We start from the raw sequence: 18,896 nt of genomic DNA on the forward strand, positions 1-18,896 counted from the left end.
AGATTGAATAAACATGGCCTTAAGAAAATAGGGTCTTTTGAGCATGGCTTCAGGAACACAGATCTCTGTAGCCCTTTCTTGGTGCTGAGGCCATGTTCTGCCTTTACTATCAAGCCCTCCATGGTCACCTCATATTTTGTTTGGCATTTCCCAAGAAGCTTTTAGGATTTTTTTTCTTTTAATTAATTAATTTACTTTTTTTGGTATGAGGAATAAGAAGAAAGCATCTGCTCATTTCTCACTTTGTTTTCTTTAGCTTCTTAATTACAGAATGATTTTTGATGAAACCCGCTCCAGATGATGATGGTCCGAGGGTGACAGTGTGCTGGGGAATCACTCCAGTCATATTCATAACAACTTGGAAACCTCTTTTGTTTATTTATTCTTTAAACAAATACTTGTATGGCACATATTTGTGTGATGGGAACTAAGGTAGGTGTGAACCAGGCAGCAGTGCACAAATACAGACTACTTTCCAGGAGCTTACAATATTTGTGGAGACATAGCGATCACATCACTATGCCAACAGGTGCAAAATTGCAACAGTAACAAGGTCGCTGGAGGTCCAGCTGTAAATGGGAGACTTGACCTCAACAGAGATGTCAGCACAGCTTCCCTACCTAAGTGATCACTGACCTGAGACCCAGGTGACCAGAAGAAGAAGGAGGCAAGAGCTTTCTAGGCAGTGGATCAGCATGTGAAAGGCCTGAAGTGGGGAGGCTTATGGAGAGTTGAGGGGTTGGTAAATTGATAAGATTTGGTGATAGCTCGGCCATGGGAAGTAGTAGGGAGAAGATGCCAAGGATGATTTCTGGGTTGATGGCTAAAGGATGATATCATTCCAGAAGTCAGGAGATATTAGAAAAAGAGAGTATTATCCTTTTTGTTTGTTTCTTTGGGGGATTGAAACATGGGAGGTGCCTTAATGGGTTAATCGGAGGTGTCTTTGAGATATCTAACAGGAGTTGATGGGCATGGAGCTGAGGTCAACTGAGAAACCTAAGAGTCATTACCATTGGTGGGTAATGGAAGCAATGGGTTATGGGTGAGGTTTTCCGGAGATAGAAGAGAGCAGAGAATCATGCAGTTCTTAGGACTGACCCCTGAGGAAAATGAACATTTGAAGGGCAGGGAGAGGAGGAGCAAGCAAAGGAAAGTTTGAGTGAAGCTCATTTTTCTTGCGAAAGGTTTAGATATTAAAAGTCAACTGGAAGAAACCAGTTGTCAGAAGGAGGTTGGACGTATAAGAGAGAAGGCTTGATGATGAAAAGTGCCCAGGAAGGCAGGGAGGTATGAGATCCAAAGTCTTGTGTCCCAAAGAGGTTATGGTGATATTGTCACCAAGTATTTTGCTAAATTTATGGCAGGAAACAGATACCATCAGCGGGTTCACAGAGCTTCTGGTCTCTGCAGGGCTGGCGGGCTCCAGTTTCGGTTTCCAGCTGGATAGTTCTTGCCTTGGAGAGGGTCTCAGTGAACACCCAAGAGATGTGCATTTTTGCAGAGACTTTCAGGACCCACAAGGGTTTCTTCTCCAACATTCCCTTTATCCAAACTGGTCATCCAGTGTTTCCAATGCTGTGTGCCCTGACTTGTCCTCAAAGGAACAACTTGAAGAAGTCAGTACTTGTTTTCCTTTTTTATTTTCCTCAGCAGAATTATTTGGCTCTACAGAAATCCTATTTTAGATTCCATGAATCAGCTCTCCCTAGTGAAAGATTTTAGCATTTGGGGGCAGTTTTTGTGGAAACATTTTATAGGATGTGAAGTGACAGCTGCCTTTTATCAGACATGCTGATCCCAGCTGCATCAGTGATCTGGGTCCCAGGAAGTTATCAGACTGGACGGACTCAGGCCACCAACAGAAAACAACCAATGGGTTCAGTTCTAAGGAAACTGTATTTAAATCCTGTGATGTTGTCAGAGAAAGTGTGTAATCCTGGAATGGTTGTTAGAAAAGACTGCCCATGTTGAGCCTGAAATGAGGTCAGACTTGAGAATCACCTGGGTGGGAAGGCTGGAACTTGGGTTGGGAAGGAAAGCTCTAGAAAGGGACACTGGGGTGAGGTCAGGCCATATAAGATTTTTTTTTTTTTTAGAAGGTGTAAATTTAAAAAAAACATTCTGCGGGCAGGAGAATTTCCAGGACCGGATTTGGGGACTGGGAGGCCAGGGGCAGGGATGCCTGAGGGACAAGTCAGGCCCAGACTGGTGTGGCTGGTTGCAGGGACGGGAGTTTTTTTTTTCTGAGGACTGTGTGTGAATCTAAGGCCTAGAAAACGAGCTGTGTGGTTTTGTTTGTTTCTGTTTTGTGTTGTGTTTTAAATGCCCAGAACTGTTAAATCAGAGTGCTCTGATTTAGCCTGGGGGACTAGAACTAGTTTCAGAAACCCCACTGATGGGTGAACCAGTACCAAGGGGCGCTGAGAAATGTGACCTTACGTGCCTTTTGCTTCATTGGCGGGTATGTGGTGTTCTGAGACTCTCCCACACGGTTGAGTAGGCTTGTTTGGGGTGGGCTGGAGAGGGCGTTGGGGAGGAGGAAAGCTTTTGAAAGAGAAAGGTCGGCTGCCCTCCAACTGAGGCAGTGGGAAGTTCTCCAGGTGGTGGCGGACCGGGAGGGAGACTTCGTCTTGGTTTGTTTGATCTGAGCACATTTTGTCACCACTTTAATTCATTCATTTATCCTCATATATATACGATCTCTGTCATCTTTACACCATTCATATGCCATCTTATATATGTCTTATTTGCCGTGATACATCCCTAACACCTGTAGTAATGCCTGGAACAAAACAGACTCACACTCCCTCACACTCCCTCTCTTTAATCCTCTATCCCTAAATCGTTTTAGAAATAATTCCTCCAGCGAATGTTTATTCTGGCACCCCCTGCTTGTGCTCAGACCTGCCCCGGGCATCCCTCCTCAGCATATCAACCCTTCGGGACACCGTACCCAGAGGAACTCGTTTCCAGGCGTGTCTTACTGGCAAACAGAGGGCTGTGTTCTGCTGACAGCCCTGCAACTGCAGGCAGCAACACTCGAGTCCAGAATTATTCTGGAAAGCAAGAGTGGCAAATGCATTGCCGTATTGCACATGGGGAAATGCGAAGTCCTGAGGGAAGGACACATGGAAAGGCAATAAGCGTACAAATGAATTGCATGGACCCAAATCAGCATGCAAACGGGGAGAGAGAGTTCTACTGGCATCCTTCTTCCTGACAGGTTTCCGAGACACAGCCCATGCCTTCCGGAAGCGTCATTTCAGCCTCCCAGAGAGGCGCAATGTGCCCGAGACAACTGCTTGTCCGCAGGCAGGAGAAGGGGCGCTGAAGCTAAGTGCCCCTGGAGAGTGGAGGTGTCCACCAGGGGGGCTTTGTGGCAGTGGGGTGGGAGGCAGGCAGCAGGACTCCTGCCTTTCCAGGAGGCACTTCCGCACATCTCCCCCCTACCCCCCCACCCCAGGTCTCTGGGCGTCCCCCAGGGGCTCAGTAGACAGGAGTGAATTGAACTCAGGGTTTTTTTTTTTTTTTTTGGTGGCAGAGTTAAAGCCTCTTGCCTTTTTTGAACCCACGCGGGCTGGGGGTGGTGCGAAGTTGGCAAAGCATTTTTTGGGAGTTAATCCAGTTTGAATCCTGGCTCTTCCACTTTAAATGAGCTACTTAACCCACGTAGGCCTTCATTTCCTTGTCTGGAAAATTGGGGTGTCTCCTAAAAGTTCTATGAAGGCAAAATAGAATGGGCACTTGCTGTGTCCTTGACCTACAGAAGATGCCCAGGGAGTGTTAGTTTTCTCCCCCCGGGGGCCATGTTTCTGGCCTGGCACCTAGAGCGTTTGTGTGATTTTGTCGTGGCTGTCCCAGCTGAGGGGTCTCCAGCAACACACCTAAGGACTGTGCTACGTGAGTGTCCCCGGGACGAGGTAAGGCCAGCCCAGAGTCCTTCACAGCTTTGGTCAGAGAGGGGACTGAACCCCGAGGGTCATCCTCCGTGGGACCCCTGTTTACACCATACAGTTTGTGCCGAGCCCACCCTTGCCCAGTACTGGGGGTAGGAACTGGGAATTATGCCCGTAGGGCTGTTTAGAACGGGGGCTGTGCCCTGAAGGGTTCACAACATGCATGGGACAGTAATACCGACGCTTGACAGATCATAAACGCCAAAGTTCCGACGCGGACACGCAACTCCACCCCGGCCCCCACTGTAGGGTATGACACCCCTGCACCGTCTTCTGTCAAGGCAGCCAAGAGTGACAGTGTCTCACGGTAGCAGCATCTCAGGCTGCATTAAACCGACTTAGAGAAACTGATAAGGACAGTAAAAGCGTCCGTATGTCTTGGCATTCTTCGTGCCACGCGCTGTACCTTCGGCAACCTGGCAGAGGTGAGCATGGGTGAAGAGACTGATGGTCTGAGAGGCAACCCGAGGTCACACAGGCAGGGTCGGATTTCAAACCCGGTCTTTCTGACAGCGTATGGGCCACGCGGGCGAGCACGCACTCACAGGCAGCCCCGCCAGTTTGCTGTGCTGTCTGCTCTCGGGTCACCCGGCTCCTTCCTTGTCCAAACCAACTAACACACAAACTCTGTCCCCTCTCCCAGCTTCGGGTCACGTTCTGGTATCTGAGCGGTGGAGGCTTCCTGGAGGGTGCCGTGACCTCTCAGTCACCGAGATCCCCAGGGGCGGGCCATTGCTGCCACCGCCTGAGACGGGGAGCGTGCCGAGCAAGGGAAGGGAGTCGGGATTTTAGGTCCTGAGTCCAAGTTCCAGTTCTTCCCGATAGTGGCTAGTCACTGAACCCTTCCAGCCCTTAAAACTGGGTGATCGGATCACCTCTGTCCCCAGGTCTTGAGAGCCTGAAATGAAGCCCCCGAGTGACAGTTGTAAAGGGCTGCCGCCTGCTGGGTACCACTGACATGCAGCCCAGCTCTAGGGCATGTGTAGCTTTTTACTTTTTTAATGTGAAAAAACAGATCCCCTGAAAACAGATCCCCCTGAAAACAGATCCCAAACTACATCGTTGGCCGAGTATGAGAGAAAGGGCTGACTGTTGCCTGCAGAAGCCGTAAAGCTGCAGTCAGAGCTGTTGGCCGCAAGGAGAGCCCCAGAGCGTGTGGAGCAGCAGGGAGAACGGCCTCCTTGGGCCCGCAGAGGCAGGAGGCCCTTGGTCCGAAGTGACCACTGCTCGGAGCAGTGTGGGCGGTGGAGAGAGTCGGGGCGGCACATCCTCTCATTCCCAGCGTGGGGCTGCCGTTCCTCACTTCTCCTGGCTGGAATCAGCGGGGCTGTGCAGAAGCCCAAAGACTGAGCCAGCTAGGTAGCAGAGAAGAGCAGTAAGAAAAGGAAGAAAGGAAAAAAAAAAAAAAAAAAAACAAGCAAAATGCTACCCTACCATGGAATAGCAGACTCTCCCTGGACCCTTGGCTCCTCCTTCACCCATCCCAAGCGAAATAATGGGATAGCTGATTCTGTAGCTGGAACAGACACCTGGCCTGCCAATCTGGAAGTGGGGGCCCCTTTCCAGGCCAGGCCTGGGTAGATGGAGGGTGCGGAGGGGACCCATGGGTCATGCCATTGGGTTGATCCTGGTCTTCACTCAGGGTAGAGTTTCTGTCTTGGAGCTGGGTTGCCCTGCCCTGGTTAGTCTAGGGGATCTGCAACCACATCATTTTCCCTGCAGATGTTAGGAACATATTTTGTAAAGATTGGACCCTCTTGACTTGATCTCCTTAGGAGGGAGGATTGGTGACCCGAAGATGGAAAGATATTTCAGGTTTAGAACTTGAAACCAAAAGTGGTCAGAGGAGCTCTTGGGGATGCCAAGAGGATCTGGATGGGTTTGGGGCTTCCAGTCCAGCCCTCGGTCGACTTAAGGAGACTGCTCAGAGTCTGGTCTTACCCAAGAAAATCCGATTCTAGAACATGAAGGGCAAATAATCAGGAGTCATGTGGCTACTTCCTAATCAGGGGCCTGTGTTCACCATTGTCAGCCAATCACAGCACTTCTAGAAACTGAGCCCAGTCTCCTCAGCATTAGGATCTTTGCAACAGAGAATTCTACAGAAATTTACCAATTGTCAGGAGCTGTCACTTGAAATTCATTTATTCATTCATTCATGTGACAAATATTTATAGAGCTTTTACCTTATGCCAAACAATGTAATAGGCACCAGGGTATAGTGCTGGGAAAAATCAGAAAAGATTCCTGCTCTTTAGAGCTTCAAATTTAGTGGGAGAGCTAGATGTTACTCAAATAGTCCTGCCGCCAAATTCAAGTGTCACAAGTGTGTCACATGAGAAACATCTAATGTTCATAAATGAAAGATTGTGCCTGGCCAGAGACATCAGGAAGAAGTGATGGCTGAGCTGAGATCTGAATGATGAATAGGGGTTAGCCACGCTGAGAGTGGGGCTGGAACAGCACAGTGTAAGGGTGTGCAGGGGGCTGAGGACAAGATGAGGTTAGAGAGGCAGATGGGGTCTAGGTCCTGTTGGGTTTCCTCAGCCCAGGGAATGGGGTTTTGTTTTTATTAGGAGAGCAGTGAGAGCAGTAGATACGATGTATGTTTTGTAAAGGTCACTCTGGATAGAATGAGTGTGGAAAGTAGATTGGAGGAACTCGTTGGGGATATGGGTAGACCAGTGTCCTGGGTCATGATGTGACCCATGGCATTTTGTGTTGTGGCTTGTGGTCAGAAAATTGTGGAGATCACTGATATGGAGGCTTCTAAGGAAACAGGTCTGTCCTGGGGTTCTAAGCCAATGGGAAGGGACTCCGTACTGAACGGGGAGGGGCTAACACTTACCAGAAGATCCTTAAATCATTCCCTCCAATCTTGGGGCTTTGGCCAGGGATGGCAGAGGGTTTTCTAGGATGACTTCACATCTCTAGGCCCAGAGACAAAGAAGCATCTCAAGCATCTAAGTCAGTGCTGGAGCCAGGATATAAATCCACTCCCTCTGGATCCCATGGGTGCTGCTTGCTGAAAGGAAGGAGACAGAAGAAAGAAAATTTGCTCTCGAGGGCTCACAAGTGCCCCAAGGGGCCCATCCATGCAGAACAGGTGCATCTGCTAAGGCTTCATGGATTGGCAATAACTACAGCAGGCGTAACGCCTCATTCTACCTTCACAAAGTCCCTCTTCCAAGTCTTTCCAGACCAATGAAGAGCTTTCCCATTTCTAAAGATTGCTAGGATAGAAAGCTGCCTCGTCCTACCTTTCCTACAGATGCTATGTTGGGCAAAGACTTTAATCGAAGCTCCTGCACTGTATCCTTGTACCTGTGGATCAGGCTCAGAATCAGGGGCTTCTGAGAACATCAGAGCTCAGACATTTGGGATGCTGAGTGTGTTGTAGGCACCCTACATTTAGAAATTGGACATATGAGCTGTGGAGAGCTGGTTCTCTTGGTTGCCACAGAAACCAAATCGAGCTGGATTTAGCATTAAATTATGGGGTACACACAGAGATGGAGTTAAACATTTGCCTACTACCGCTTTTTTTCTTTTCTTTTCAAACTGAACCTTCCCAGCAAGTGGTAGCAACACCTGTGAAGCTAAATGCGGGCCGAACAACATGTTGTGCTAAAGGAGGGGGGATTCTGGAAGCTTCATAAACGGCAAGGACATAGATCTCCACCAGAGGCAGGATTCTTGTCTGAGCATCTCCCTCCCAGATTCTTGGTCCTGCCAATTCGGAAGGAGTATCTCAGGGAGGATAGAGAAGAGAATTGGATAGAGTCTAAAACTATAGCTTCCCATACGGTTGCCGCTAGCAACATGTGGCTGCCGAGCACTTGAAGTGTGGCTAGCTCAAGTTTGGATGTATTGTGAAACACATGCCAGATTTCAAAGACAGCATGGTAAAGAGAATGTGAAATATCTCATTAATTTGTGATATTGATTACATGCTGAAGTGATAATATTTTGGATCTCTTGGGTTAAATAAGATAAATTACTAAAATTAATCCCATCTGTTTCCTTTTATTTATTTATTTTTTAAAAAGATTTTATTTATTTATTTATTTATTTATTTATTTATTTGACAGAGAGAGACGCAGCGAGAGAGGAAACACAAGCAGGGGGGAGTGGGAGAGGGAGAAGCAGGCTTCCCGCGGAGAAGGGAGCCCGATGAGGGGCTCGATCCCAGGACACTGGGATCATGACCTGAGCCGAAGGCAGACGCTTAACGACTGAGCCACCCAGGTGTCCCCCATCTGTTTCCTTTTACTATTTTTAATGTTGCTACCAGAAAACCTAAAATTACATACGTGGCTCACCCGACATTTCTGTTGGATGGTGCAGGTTCGGGGACTCTTGTTCTAATGCTGGATTGATTTGCCATCAACTGATGGTGTTTAATCTTGAGATACATCAGTTTCTTGACCTGCAAGGTATTAGGTATCTCTTTCCTCTTCACGGGTTATTAGGAAGTTTTGAGTGGATGCCAGAGAGGATTCTGAGTGCACTGTCCAGATTTCCCCGTCAGGGTCGAGGTACCCATTCCCTTGCTGCCAGAGTGTCACCTCCTGATGATTCATAGCCGAGTCCTTGTCGGGAGTTGCTTGCAGCTGAAGGGAGTGTGTTGTGTTCTTTTAGGTGGGTCTGTAAAATCCAAGCGGCTCATCCCGTATCAAGCACAGGCATGGCCAGGGATCTCAAGGAAGCTACACAAGCAAGTGGCTCAGACCTCAGGTCACTACTCTTGCTTCTCCTTCAGCTGCAGATGCCTATGGCTGCAACGGAGCCTCACTTATGAACAGCTTAGGGAGGAGAAAGGTCAAGTGTGGGTGACAGATGGCCTGACTCTGCATGCGGGTGCAAGCTGAAGTGGATTGCTCTCGACTACAGCCCCACTTGCCAGTGGCCCACAAAGAGAGAAGTGAGGGGAAAGCCTCTCAAAAGGCAGGGCTTTGAGTGGTAGTCCTGGCCATCCTGTCTGTGTGGAAAGAGTCTGGGCTGAAGTAATAATATCCACAGACTTACGAGAAATAGCGAATGGTGTGGCTGCTGGTTAGGGGTCTGCAGAGAAAAAGATGGAAAGATTTAGGGCATGGGGGACTGGGGGAGAGGCATGTGGATGGACTGCTGGGAGGGGGCCTAAAGGGTTAGGGTCATTGCATTTCATGTTAATAGCACCAGAGGCGAAGCCGTGGCAGGAGAGGCAGTTGAACAACCAAGCAGACAAAATGAATCAGCCCATTGACGTCAGTGAACCTCTGTTCTCTGGCCACCTCAGTGTCTGAGCAGTGGCTATGTGAATGGAGCCGTGGCTCCATGGTGGCAGGGATCAGGGCAATCCGTATGGTATATACTGTAGATCCTGGATAAACAACCACTAGAGGAGGCTGGGAACTAAGGGGTAGGAGTGGTCCTGCTTACCATCCCTCCCAGTGACCCCCCCATCCCCACAGATGCAGACCCTGTGGGTCTAAAGAGGCTGGTTTCCAGGGGGCAGGTAGTGCTTTCATCAGAGTATATAACAGGGGCCATCTGATCTCTTCCAACTTCTGGTACCAGATTAGCAGGCAAGGAAAGAAGTTGCCGCTTGGGCAGGAGCCACTGACCCTGGTGATCAGGAGGAAGTAGTACTATTGTTATGGAAAGGGGAAGGAACAGAATGTTTGGTTCTCAGGTAGCCACTGGGGCATCTCTTGGTACTCCCGTGCCTGATACGAGGTACATGGGCAAGTGTAGCAGCCATGCCAGAGGACGGTGTCGTGTGGTGACCAGGGGCTTGGTCTCCTTAGGGATGAGGGTCTGGGTCACTCCACCAAGTAAGCTACCTAGAACAACAGAGACGTTGGCTCAAGGTGAGAGGAATGCAGAATGGATAGAAGAGGACACAGATGGTGAGGTTCAATTGCAGCCTCAAGATCAGATGTGGTAATAGTGGTTTGTCCCATTAATCTTCCTTTGGTAGTTCCCCCTGGTGAATAGAACCACCAGAAGAGTATAGAAGTTGCTCCCAGAAGGGTCACACTTATCATAGAAGTAAGTGATCCAGGTGGCACAAAGCTGCTCTGTACAGAATGCTGTGGAATGCTGCCCAGAATTCCTGTACGGGACCAAGTATCTTGGTCCCAAGTGCTAAGAGTGTTGGCTGTAAGGACTCACATCTGAGTCCCCCTCTAGGAATTAAGCTCATCTGAAGGTAGACTGAGGTCATAGCTCCTCCCCAAGGGAAGCCCATATCCAATGACTGGTTGGTGTGGAATATGGTCTGGCACCTTTGTCTTGATTCAGGACAACTTTGTAGGGAAGTCTTCTGAGCTTCTGAGCTTCCTGTATCAATCAACTTCTCCCTCTGCCTAATTTTGCTTCTCTCATTCCTTTAAAGGTATTTAAGGGTGTCTCTAATGTGCACAAGTGCTCTGGATAATTACTGAGTGCACCCCCAGTAAACTTCCTGTGGACAAATATCTGTCTCAGAGTGTGCTTTCTGGGCCACCCAACCTAGGAGTGATGCTCCCTGTTACTCTATAGTGCAACACTCACTGAACTCAGCCCCAGGAGCTCTGGGTTCTAGTCAGGGCTCTGCACTTCCGGGGTCAGGGTAGTAACTGAACTAGCCTGGTGACCCAGGTTCTCCATGTGTAAAATGGTGGCTCCGAGGAAGTAGCTGGGACCAGGTAATCTAAGATCCTTTCCAACTTTGACTTTGCATATATGTGTGAAATGGGTGGGGAAGGATGAGAGTTACATGAAGATTGGGAGGATCTTTGGGGATCTTTGAGCTTTCTCCACTTTACGGATGAGGCAACTGTGAGTCAGAAGGGTTAAGCGAGTTCCCCATGGCTGCCCTGCCTGAACATTAGCAAGACTGGAATTTGGACTTGGGCTTCTGTCTGGGGGTTATCCCCTTCATCACCTCCGATGTCAGTCACAATGGCAACAATGTAGGAGTGGGTAGCAGAGAAGACTTTCAAGGTTGTTTGGAGGGTCTTGATCAGCCAACTGCTCTTGGGACACAGCTCTGGGTTCCATTCTTCATTCAGAACCTTAACTCATGTTGCCAGGAGGTCATAGCCTTTGTCTTAGGGCAGTGCTTACTGTGTGGGTGAATCACCTGAGATCTGGTTAAAGCATCAGAAACACCTAGGAGCATAAAATTGACCTCACAGATTCAGATTCAGCAGGTATAGCATGGGCATGGGTGTCTCTAATGTGAACAAGTGCTCTGGATAATTAAGTTCGCCAGCAATATTTGAGAACCGCGGTTGTGTAGCAGTGACCTTCACAGTTGCAGGTCTTCATGATGCAGCCGAGCGGGCAGCACTCACCAGAGAGGCATCGTGTAGCCTGGGTGTCTGGGGACACAGCCGCTGGAGATGCGCTGCCCGATCCACACTGGCCAGGCACAAACGAGCACAGAAAGAACCCCTGGGACTTAAAAAACTTGCCTTAAAGGGTTATAGTGTTATTAAAACAATCAAAAGATAGAAAAAATATGTGGTCACTTAGAAAATGTATTTTCACGGTACTAACTTTTATAACAATTAGCTTTATCTCGAGGTGCTGGAGGTTGACAAGCTACCTGTGAGCTGCATATGAGACCATGTCGTGGTCGTCACCGTTGTGGCACAACTGAGACAGATTGTAAACTCAGGGTCCTGTTTAAAAAGCATCATTCCGTTCCCTGAGCTTTGCTCCAGGGCTTGTCCAAGATGCCAGTCTGGGGGGCGTCAGCATTCTGCTAAATGGCTTCCTTTGCCTATTTAGGGTGTGAAAGCCCAAATGGTTCTTCAGTGATGTTGTGTGGAACAAAATGGACCTGCCTCCCCTTAAGTGTCTCCAGATGATTCACCTGCTAGCCAGCCTGCTGCTCAAAAGACACCCTTTATATCCCCCGCTGCTCATCCCCGGCTGCCTGGCCGATGGGCGTCCTCGGTACCTGGCAAAGGAGAAGGTTCTGCTGCCTCAGCACAGGGTGAGTAATGGAATGTGTCTGCGGACTCCCCCTCCTCCCCCGCCAAGTGCACCTGCTGGGGCTGCGAACAGAGTCGAGCTGCCTCTGCTTGCGCGTCAGAAGAAAGTCAGGTGAACCCCGCAGGGAAGCGCTGTGGGCAGGATGCGCCGCGCAGACTTGAACCTGGGAGCCAGGGAGGAGCCTCATCCTCCAGCCAGCGGGGATCACCCCCGCACATGACACTGCAGGTGGGGCGGCGCGGGAGTGGGGGTCCTTCAGCACGTGGAGCCCGCGTGGGGAGCGGAAGGCCAGCAGGGGGCATTAACCCCGGGCTGGAATTCACCACGCTCTCGGGAGCGAATCAGCCCCAGGCCTGTGGGCGAAGCTCTGTGGGCGGGACGTGCAAGCAGAACCCAAGGCCGTGGGTTTCGCTCATGCCCAGCTTTAAAAATTTTTGTTAAACTTTATTTTTTCACTTTTTCCAGTTTTATTGAAATGTAACTGAGATATATCCTGTTGTGTAACTTTAAGGTAGATACAGTTTCAGATCTTACCCTTAAACGTCTTTAATCCATTTCGAGGTAATTTTTGTGAGTGGTGTTAAGACAGGGTTCTCATCCCATCCTTTGCATGGGGATGGCCAACTCTCCCAGCACCACTTACTGAAGAGACCATCCCTGTCCCTTCCCCATCGAGCGTCCTTGACTTATGGCATCTTTCATGAAATGAACTGTAGGGGTCTCGATGTTTCTTTCCCTCTCTTCCCAGCCTTTCCGAGGCAGCTTCCCTCCCAGGACTCCCTGGAACTCCCCCCAAACTACGGTGGCTTGTATTTCAGTCTGGAGCCCTGTCACCTCCCTTCAAGAGTTCTGTCCTTCCTTCTCCTCTTGCTTTATCAACAGCTTGTTTTGAGAAATAAATTGCCTAATTAATCAAACACCTGTTGACTGCAGACCTCATTTTTGCCACACACCACACTGGGGACCAAGTGAGGAGCAAGATGGGCCTGATGACCATGTGGAGTTTGTTGAGCAAATGAATGTAGTGAGTGCTGACTGACTGAGGTCTAAGTAACTTCTTATCTCAGTAAATCCTTCTGTGTTCCTATCAGTAAGCACTTTTATTATGCCCATCCTACAGATGAGAAGAGTGAGACACTGAGGGGCTTATGGGAGGCCGTGGAGTCTCCCTTGGTGGAAACTGTGGCATTTGGCCTTTTCCCCATCTCCAGGCTGTGAAGGGATGGCTCTCCTTGCAACGTTCTTTACTGGGGGTGGGATGAGAGCCAAAAGAAGTAGAATTCATGACTGGATCTTTTCTCTTTTATTTTAAAAGATGAACATTCAGAAGCTTTGGGGGAAACTTTGGTAAAATCATTCTATTTGTTATATCATGTATTTGTTGGAGTGATCAGAAATAAAACTGCTAAATTAAAAATGGCTGATGTGATTTTTGGGGGACCGTGAGTAGGGAAGAGAGGCTACCAGAGGACCTCTGAAGCTTGTGTCCTTTTCAGTCAGTCTGGGGGAGATGGGGCCCCCAGGAGAGGAGAAGGTGGTGACAGCTGAAAAATCTATTTTCTTTTAGATGTAATTGACACTTTATGTAAGTTTCAGGTGTTCAACATGTGGATTTGATACATTTATATATTGTAACATGGTTACTGCTGAAGCTTTCAAGAGGCCAGGAGAGTGATCAGTTTCTGAAGCCCTTAAGAAGAAAGTGGCATGTGGGGAGCTAACTTGGTGGCAAGCCCTCCTGGACGGAGAGATTCAGCCGCAGAGCTTCCTTTCATGGGACTTGGGCTGTGCGAGGGGAGATGACATTTGAAGACAAATAGTTGCACGACAAAGCCCGAGGCAGGAGAGAGAGGGGGCTGTAGCTGGGGCTAGCATGATGAGATCAATGCAGCAGGGAAGAAGATTCTGCAAAATTTCTACTGCAGGCGAAGACAAAGAAATCTGAATTGTGTGAATTCAATCCAACCCGTACTTGGTGTGAGAGAAGTCCATGTTGGAATAAAATGAGGCCATGTGTGACCTTGGACATGCTCTTTACCATTCAGATCCACAGCTGAACTAGAAATCTCCAAGGCTTCTTTCCGTTCTGAGTCGGAGGGGAGTGTGCACACAGTAGGGAAGGAGAAAGACGCGTGTTAACAGGGCTCTGCCAGGGTTCTCCCGGGGAAGGTCACTGGTTCACTGTCTGACATGGGGTATGGGGACCAATTTTATAGGTGCCGTGTTTTCCCCTTGTTGTGGGGAATCTGACCGCTTCAGACACTGAACTGCTTAAAAATATCAGCACTGCGGTTTTCGTGAAGTATCCCTGCTGCAGGCAGAGGGCGTTCAGAGGCAGCAGGCGGCGCTCTTCGTCCTAGAACAGATTGGTGCCTGGGCTTGGATGCAGACGAGCGGAGGCTCTGCAGCCCGCTCTCTGCAGCCCACGTCCGAGGGACCACAGCAAAATGGCTGGTCAGGACTGCTCCTCAGGCATAACTGTCCCCTCACTTGGACACTCCCTGCTGGGCTTGGGCTCGGAACACTGACCAAGATGAATGTGCACAGCACCCCTCCCTGACCTTAACACCAGTCGCTGCGTCTGCATTGGAGAATCCTCAGCATCACGAACGCTGACTGCACATGTCTGGGCTTTAGATCGAGACAGGGAAGAGTCACAGCCTCCCTGGGTGTGGGGATCATACTCATCACTTATCACACGGACAGCTGAGGGCTCCAGGTCCTCCTGCCCTGTTGGGTGAGACAGTGTCCCTCTGGGGAACGTCAGGGAGGCAGGATTCCGGGAGAATGAGCCCCTTACCTGGAAGAGCTGGGTTTTACCTGGGAAATATTGCAGTTTTTCAGAGAAGAAAACTCTGAAGTTGGATCTTCTTCAAAGACATATTAAACAGAAGCAAGCCAGCAAGGAAACAAACAACAAAACAACAAAATAATCTCATAATTAAGTGAAAAGATCATTGGGTTGGAATTCAGGAATCTGGTAAGGACACTAGTCAGCTGTGTGACTTTAGGCAGGTTACTTATCTCTGGTCTTGTCTCACTTTGATCATTAGTAGTAACTAACTGCTGATTTCTCTTTTAGTTAAATAGTGTGTGTGTGTGGCAGGCATTCTTGGGGACTGAGGACACCCCTTCACTCTGATTTCCATTTCAGTCATTAAAGCGCGTGGTGACCACACCCAGAGAAAAGAGCCATGCCGCCTGCATCATTCTGGGACTTGAGGTAGTTCCTTCAGAAGCATCATAACCAACATACATGTGCTTATGACCTTCATTTAGTTGCTGGAACAGCCATGTGCCTCCCATCAAAGCCCCCATCTTCTGGCCTCTCAGGGGCAACATCAATAAACCGAGATCCAATGGGGAGAGAGAGAGCTCTTCCTTTACTCCTGGGGCATTGGCAGCATTTGGTAGAGGTGAGGGGAGAGGAGACAGGGAGGGTGACAGGTGGTGGTGTGGGGAATGCAATGTTACACCCCTGCTTAACGGGCTTGCGACTCATCAATCATTGTCAGCCACCAGAGAATCATTGAGCACCTACTGTGTGTAAGCTTGGCGCTGGGGATGTAACTAGAACCCTACATTATCTTTGTTCTGGAGGAGCCCACTGACTTGCCAAGATAAAACAGAGTCTCTGTTTTCCCTTCAGCTCAAACAAGCAAATTTAAGCCCTATGGGGCTCACAGACGTGCCCTGCTCAAAGGGTCCTCCCTGCCTACACCCCCTCACCCTGCATAAGGCTTGGTGGGACACAGTCAGGAGTAAAAAGGGTGCTTTTCAGACTGAGGGACACAGCTTGGCATTGCTTTGCCCTGGTATCCAGATGGTCACCAGGCTGCCTTGCTGAGGATTTTGTTTGGCAGGGACGTGCTCTGATTCCCGAACTGTAGGTTCTGAGGATGGGATGTGGCCAAGGGCTCAAAGTCCCTGGAATAAAGCAGCTCTTCTGCACGTCAGCAGCATCAGGCTGTGGACGCTCCAGGCTGTGAGGCATGTCCCCAAGCAGCAGCGGCGCCTCTGGTGGGTGCTGCGGGGTGTCTGGTCATGGCCCCGCTGAGTGAACGCTGCCGGCCCCGCGGCACGGTGAGCTGCTGACCCATCGAAGCAGCCGTGCTGCGTTTAGCAACTGGAACAGCTCTGGGGATTCTTTCTTTGTTTAGAAGAATATGTAATGTAACTCTGGAGACAACAGAGGAGGGCCACGAGATGATGCTTCAAAACTTGATCCTAAACAGCGGCCATAACAAAGCATTTCCATCAGAATTCTTGAGCAGAAATGCTTTTACCAGCCCTGGCAGGATGCAGCCACTCTGGGGAAGCTGTTCAATCAGTCAGTATCTATGTATCAGACATCTCTCATTGCCTTAGACAATAAGGGGGGAACAAGAAGTGAAATGGTTGATGCCCCCTTGGCGGCTATTATATGGCTGACACTTAGCTACGTAAATTCAGAGAGCTCTTTACCACCATGCCAGACGGGTCCTTGGGAGGCAGAACAGAGGTGCGCGCGGCTACCGGAGGATAATACAGGATGACACATGGTGGAGGACTAACTCATGTTTATAATAAGAGCGTTTACACGAGTTTAGAATAATGCCCTGTCGATCTACGGGCCTGGGTCAGCTGAAGTGTATGGATGTGCTTACGCTTAAGCAGGTATTGACCTTGTGGAGGAACTTGTTGAGAAGGCTGAGGGTCAGATGAGAGCTGGTCGGTTAGGGAAGCGGGTGCAGAGGGAAGTAAGCAAGGAGTAGCATCAGGGGGTCTCAGGCCATCTTGTGCCTGGAATGACTCTAGGTGCTGGGGAAGACACAAAAAGATAATTAAACTTTTTTTTTTTTTTTTTTGCCTTTTGGGAATTTAGTCTAGTTGGATTTACAAGATCAATTAATCAATTTGGGAGCTACTAGCAAAATAAAAGAAAGAGAATTCTAAGAGGTACACAGGACCCATGACTGTCCTCTTCCATCCTCAGTGGCTCAATGTTTGCATTAAGGAGAAGTCCATGGGCCATTTGGCCAGATGATAATGGCAAAGACTCAGAGGCTCTTTTCTTTTCACTTAGAGGTGCTGCTGAACACTGGTGGTGGGGTTGACCAGAAAGACTGGAGTCCTTCTGGCTTCCAAGATGGTGGATCCTCTTGGGCAGCTGTTGGAGCAACTTCTCTCATGAAACTCAAGAAACACTGTTGCCTCTTGGCTGATAGATTTTCTCAGGGACACAAATACGCTAGCGCTTTAACCCAATTCCCAGTATTTCCTACAACTTTCCAGATTTGGACCCATGGATTCATATTCCAGTGTCTCTTTCCTCCCTTTGCCTACTGCTTAGTTATGCGGACACTGATGCAGTCTACCTGCTTCTGCCCATAGCTGCTAACTTGTTGCAGCCCGTGACAGCAACTCTATAAGCTTTCTCTAGCTGGCTGACATCTCACAGGGATTCTAGGAGCGTAAAAATTGTGAACAAGAGACAAATAGGGTCAGGTAAAGATATCTGGTTTGGACAAACCTCCTTTGGTGGAGTGCTAGAAGAGTGACACACGAGTCCAGGAAGATTTCTGGGAGAAAGAAACTTGTCTCCTGATGCTTGAAAGCAATCGCTCTGGCCCTGTCCTGTGGGAACAGAATAATTAAAGGGGTGGGAGCGGGGTAGGTACAGGAGAGCAATGGGTCGGAAGTCAGCCCAGGCGAGGGTGGCTATAAACGACGGACGGCCACGTTAACCTGTCTAGAGCTAAAGGGAATACGGAAGGTTTAATTATAATTCTCAAGTTAATAGTCTTATATTCAGAGGCCCCTGTTCAGAGAAATCAAGCTGTTTTTAAATTTTAAATACCTGGCTGTTCCTGTCCAGTATGGCAAGAGACCTTGTAAAAAGCAGGTGCTCTCGCAGCCCAAAGAGGAAGCGATGTCCCCAGGGACCCGCTGTTTCAGAGCAAAACCACCACCTCTCACGTGCTGGTGATGTTGCATTCTGTCCACGTGGTTAGATTAGCTGGGGAGCTTTCTCTTTGGGGGTCTCCTTGGCCTATTTCCTGGTGCATCCAGGGAGAGAGTGAGAACCCGATCCCTTGATTGCTAAGAACTGGCTCTAGGAATGGGCCTGAAATAGAGATACTTACAAAATTGTTAATTTCTCCAGTGCAGGATGGGGTCTCATTCATTCCTTTATCCTTGGTGCCTAAAACAATGCCTGAAACATCAGAGTGAGTCAATAATGTTCATTGAGCCAACTTAAACAATTTGTGCTTTGGGATGGCCATCTGGAAGATGCAAGATCTAAGAAAATGGTGCCCTATCTCTTTTACCTCTGAATATTTTCTCAGATAATAAGATGTTGGCAGATTTGTGGCGATTCTCAAGGAAGCTGGGAAACAGGGCTGCCAAATATGGAGGATGATGAGTTATCCCAGAAACGGAAGGAAATGAATTCCCTTTAGGAGAACTCAGTGAAGTTTTGGTTCCTGCAAGGACTGCGAGGTGTAAAGAGATGGGTTGCTCAAAGAACACTGGCAGGAAATGTTTTCTCAAAGGAGAGCTGTTTGTCAGGTGGACTAGGTAGGCAGTGTATGTACAGCACGTGTGGCCTTCCAGGGGACCCCGGGGGTGGGCTGGGGGAGTGGGAGTGGTGTAGCTAGAGCCTGAGAAAGGGGGAAAGGAGAGGCTGAAGTAGCGTGGAAGGAGAGGGAGCAATGACGGAGGCACAGGACCAGCCAGGGACAAAAGGCAGTGACCTGAGTGGGACGAGAGAAGGGCAGCGTCAGCCAGTGTGGAGAGGAGTCAGATGGGGAAATAATGAGGGGTTACACTTGATTTCAACTTAGCAAATTGACTGAGGTTGGCGGTGAGTGGGAAGGACGAGTCTAGGAAGATGAACATTCAGGGGCTTGAGGTCCTGCTGCAAGTGACAAAGTTGAGTTGTTTTTATCTTAAAAACTTACGGAAATTTGCAAAAAAATTATA

At 49.0% G+C, this 18,896-nt stretch overlaps 2 long non-coding RNA genes across 2 annotated transcripts in view; both read left to right on the forward strand.

The window, feature by feature from the left end:
* The window catches only part of LOC118536078 (uncharacterized), a 34,692-nt gene extending 21,395 nt beyond the window's left edge, over window positions 1-13,297 (forward strand). Inside the window, exons 2-3 of the long non-coding RNA XR_004917501.2 lie at window positions 11,724-11,931; window positions 12,679-13,297. This is a non-coding gene — a long non-coding RNA (uncharacterized LOC118536078). The remainder of the gene's footprint in view (window positions 1-11,723; window positions 11,932-12,678) is intronic.
* Window positions 13,298-14,810: 1,513 nt separating this feature from the next.
* Window positions 14,811-18,896, forward strand: part of LOC144382485 (uncharacterized) — a 50,741-nt gene continuing 46,655 nt past the window's right edge. Inside the window, exon 1 of the long non-coding RNA XR_013449480.1 lies at window positions 14,811-14,910. This is a non-coding gene — a long non-coding RNA (uncharacterized LOC144382485). The remainder of the gene's footprint in view (window positions 14,911-18,896) is intronic.

The sequence above is a fragment of the Halichoerus grypus genome, chromosome 7 (genome assembly GCF_964656455.1).
Source record: "Halichoerus grypus chromosome 7, mHalGry1.hap1.1, whole genome shotgun sequence".
NCBI lineage: Eukaryota > Metazoa > Chordata > Mammalia > Carnivora > Phocidae > Halichoerus > Halichoerus grypus.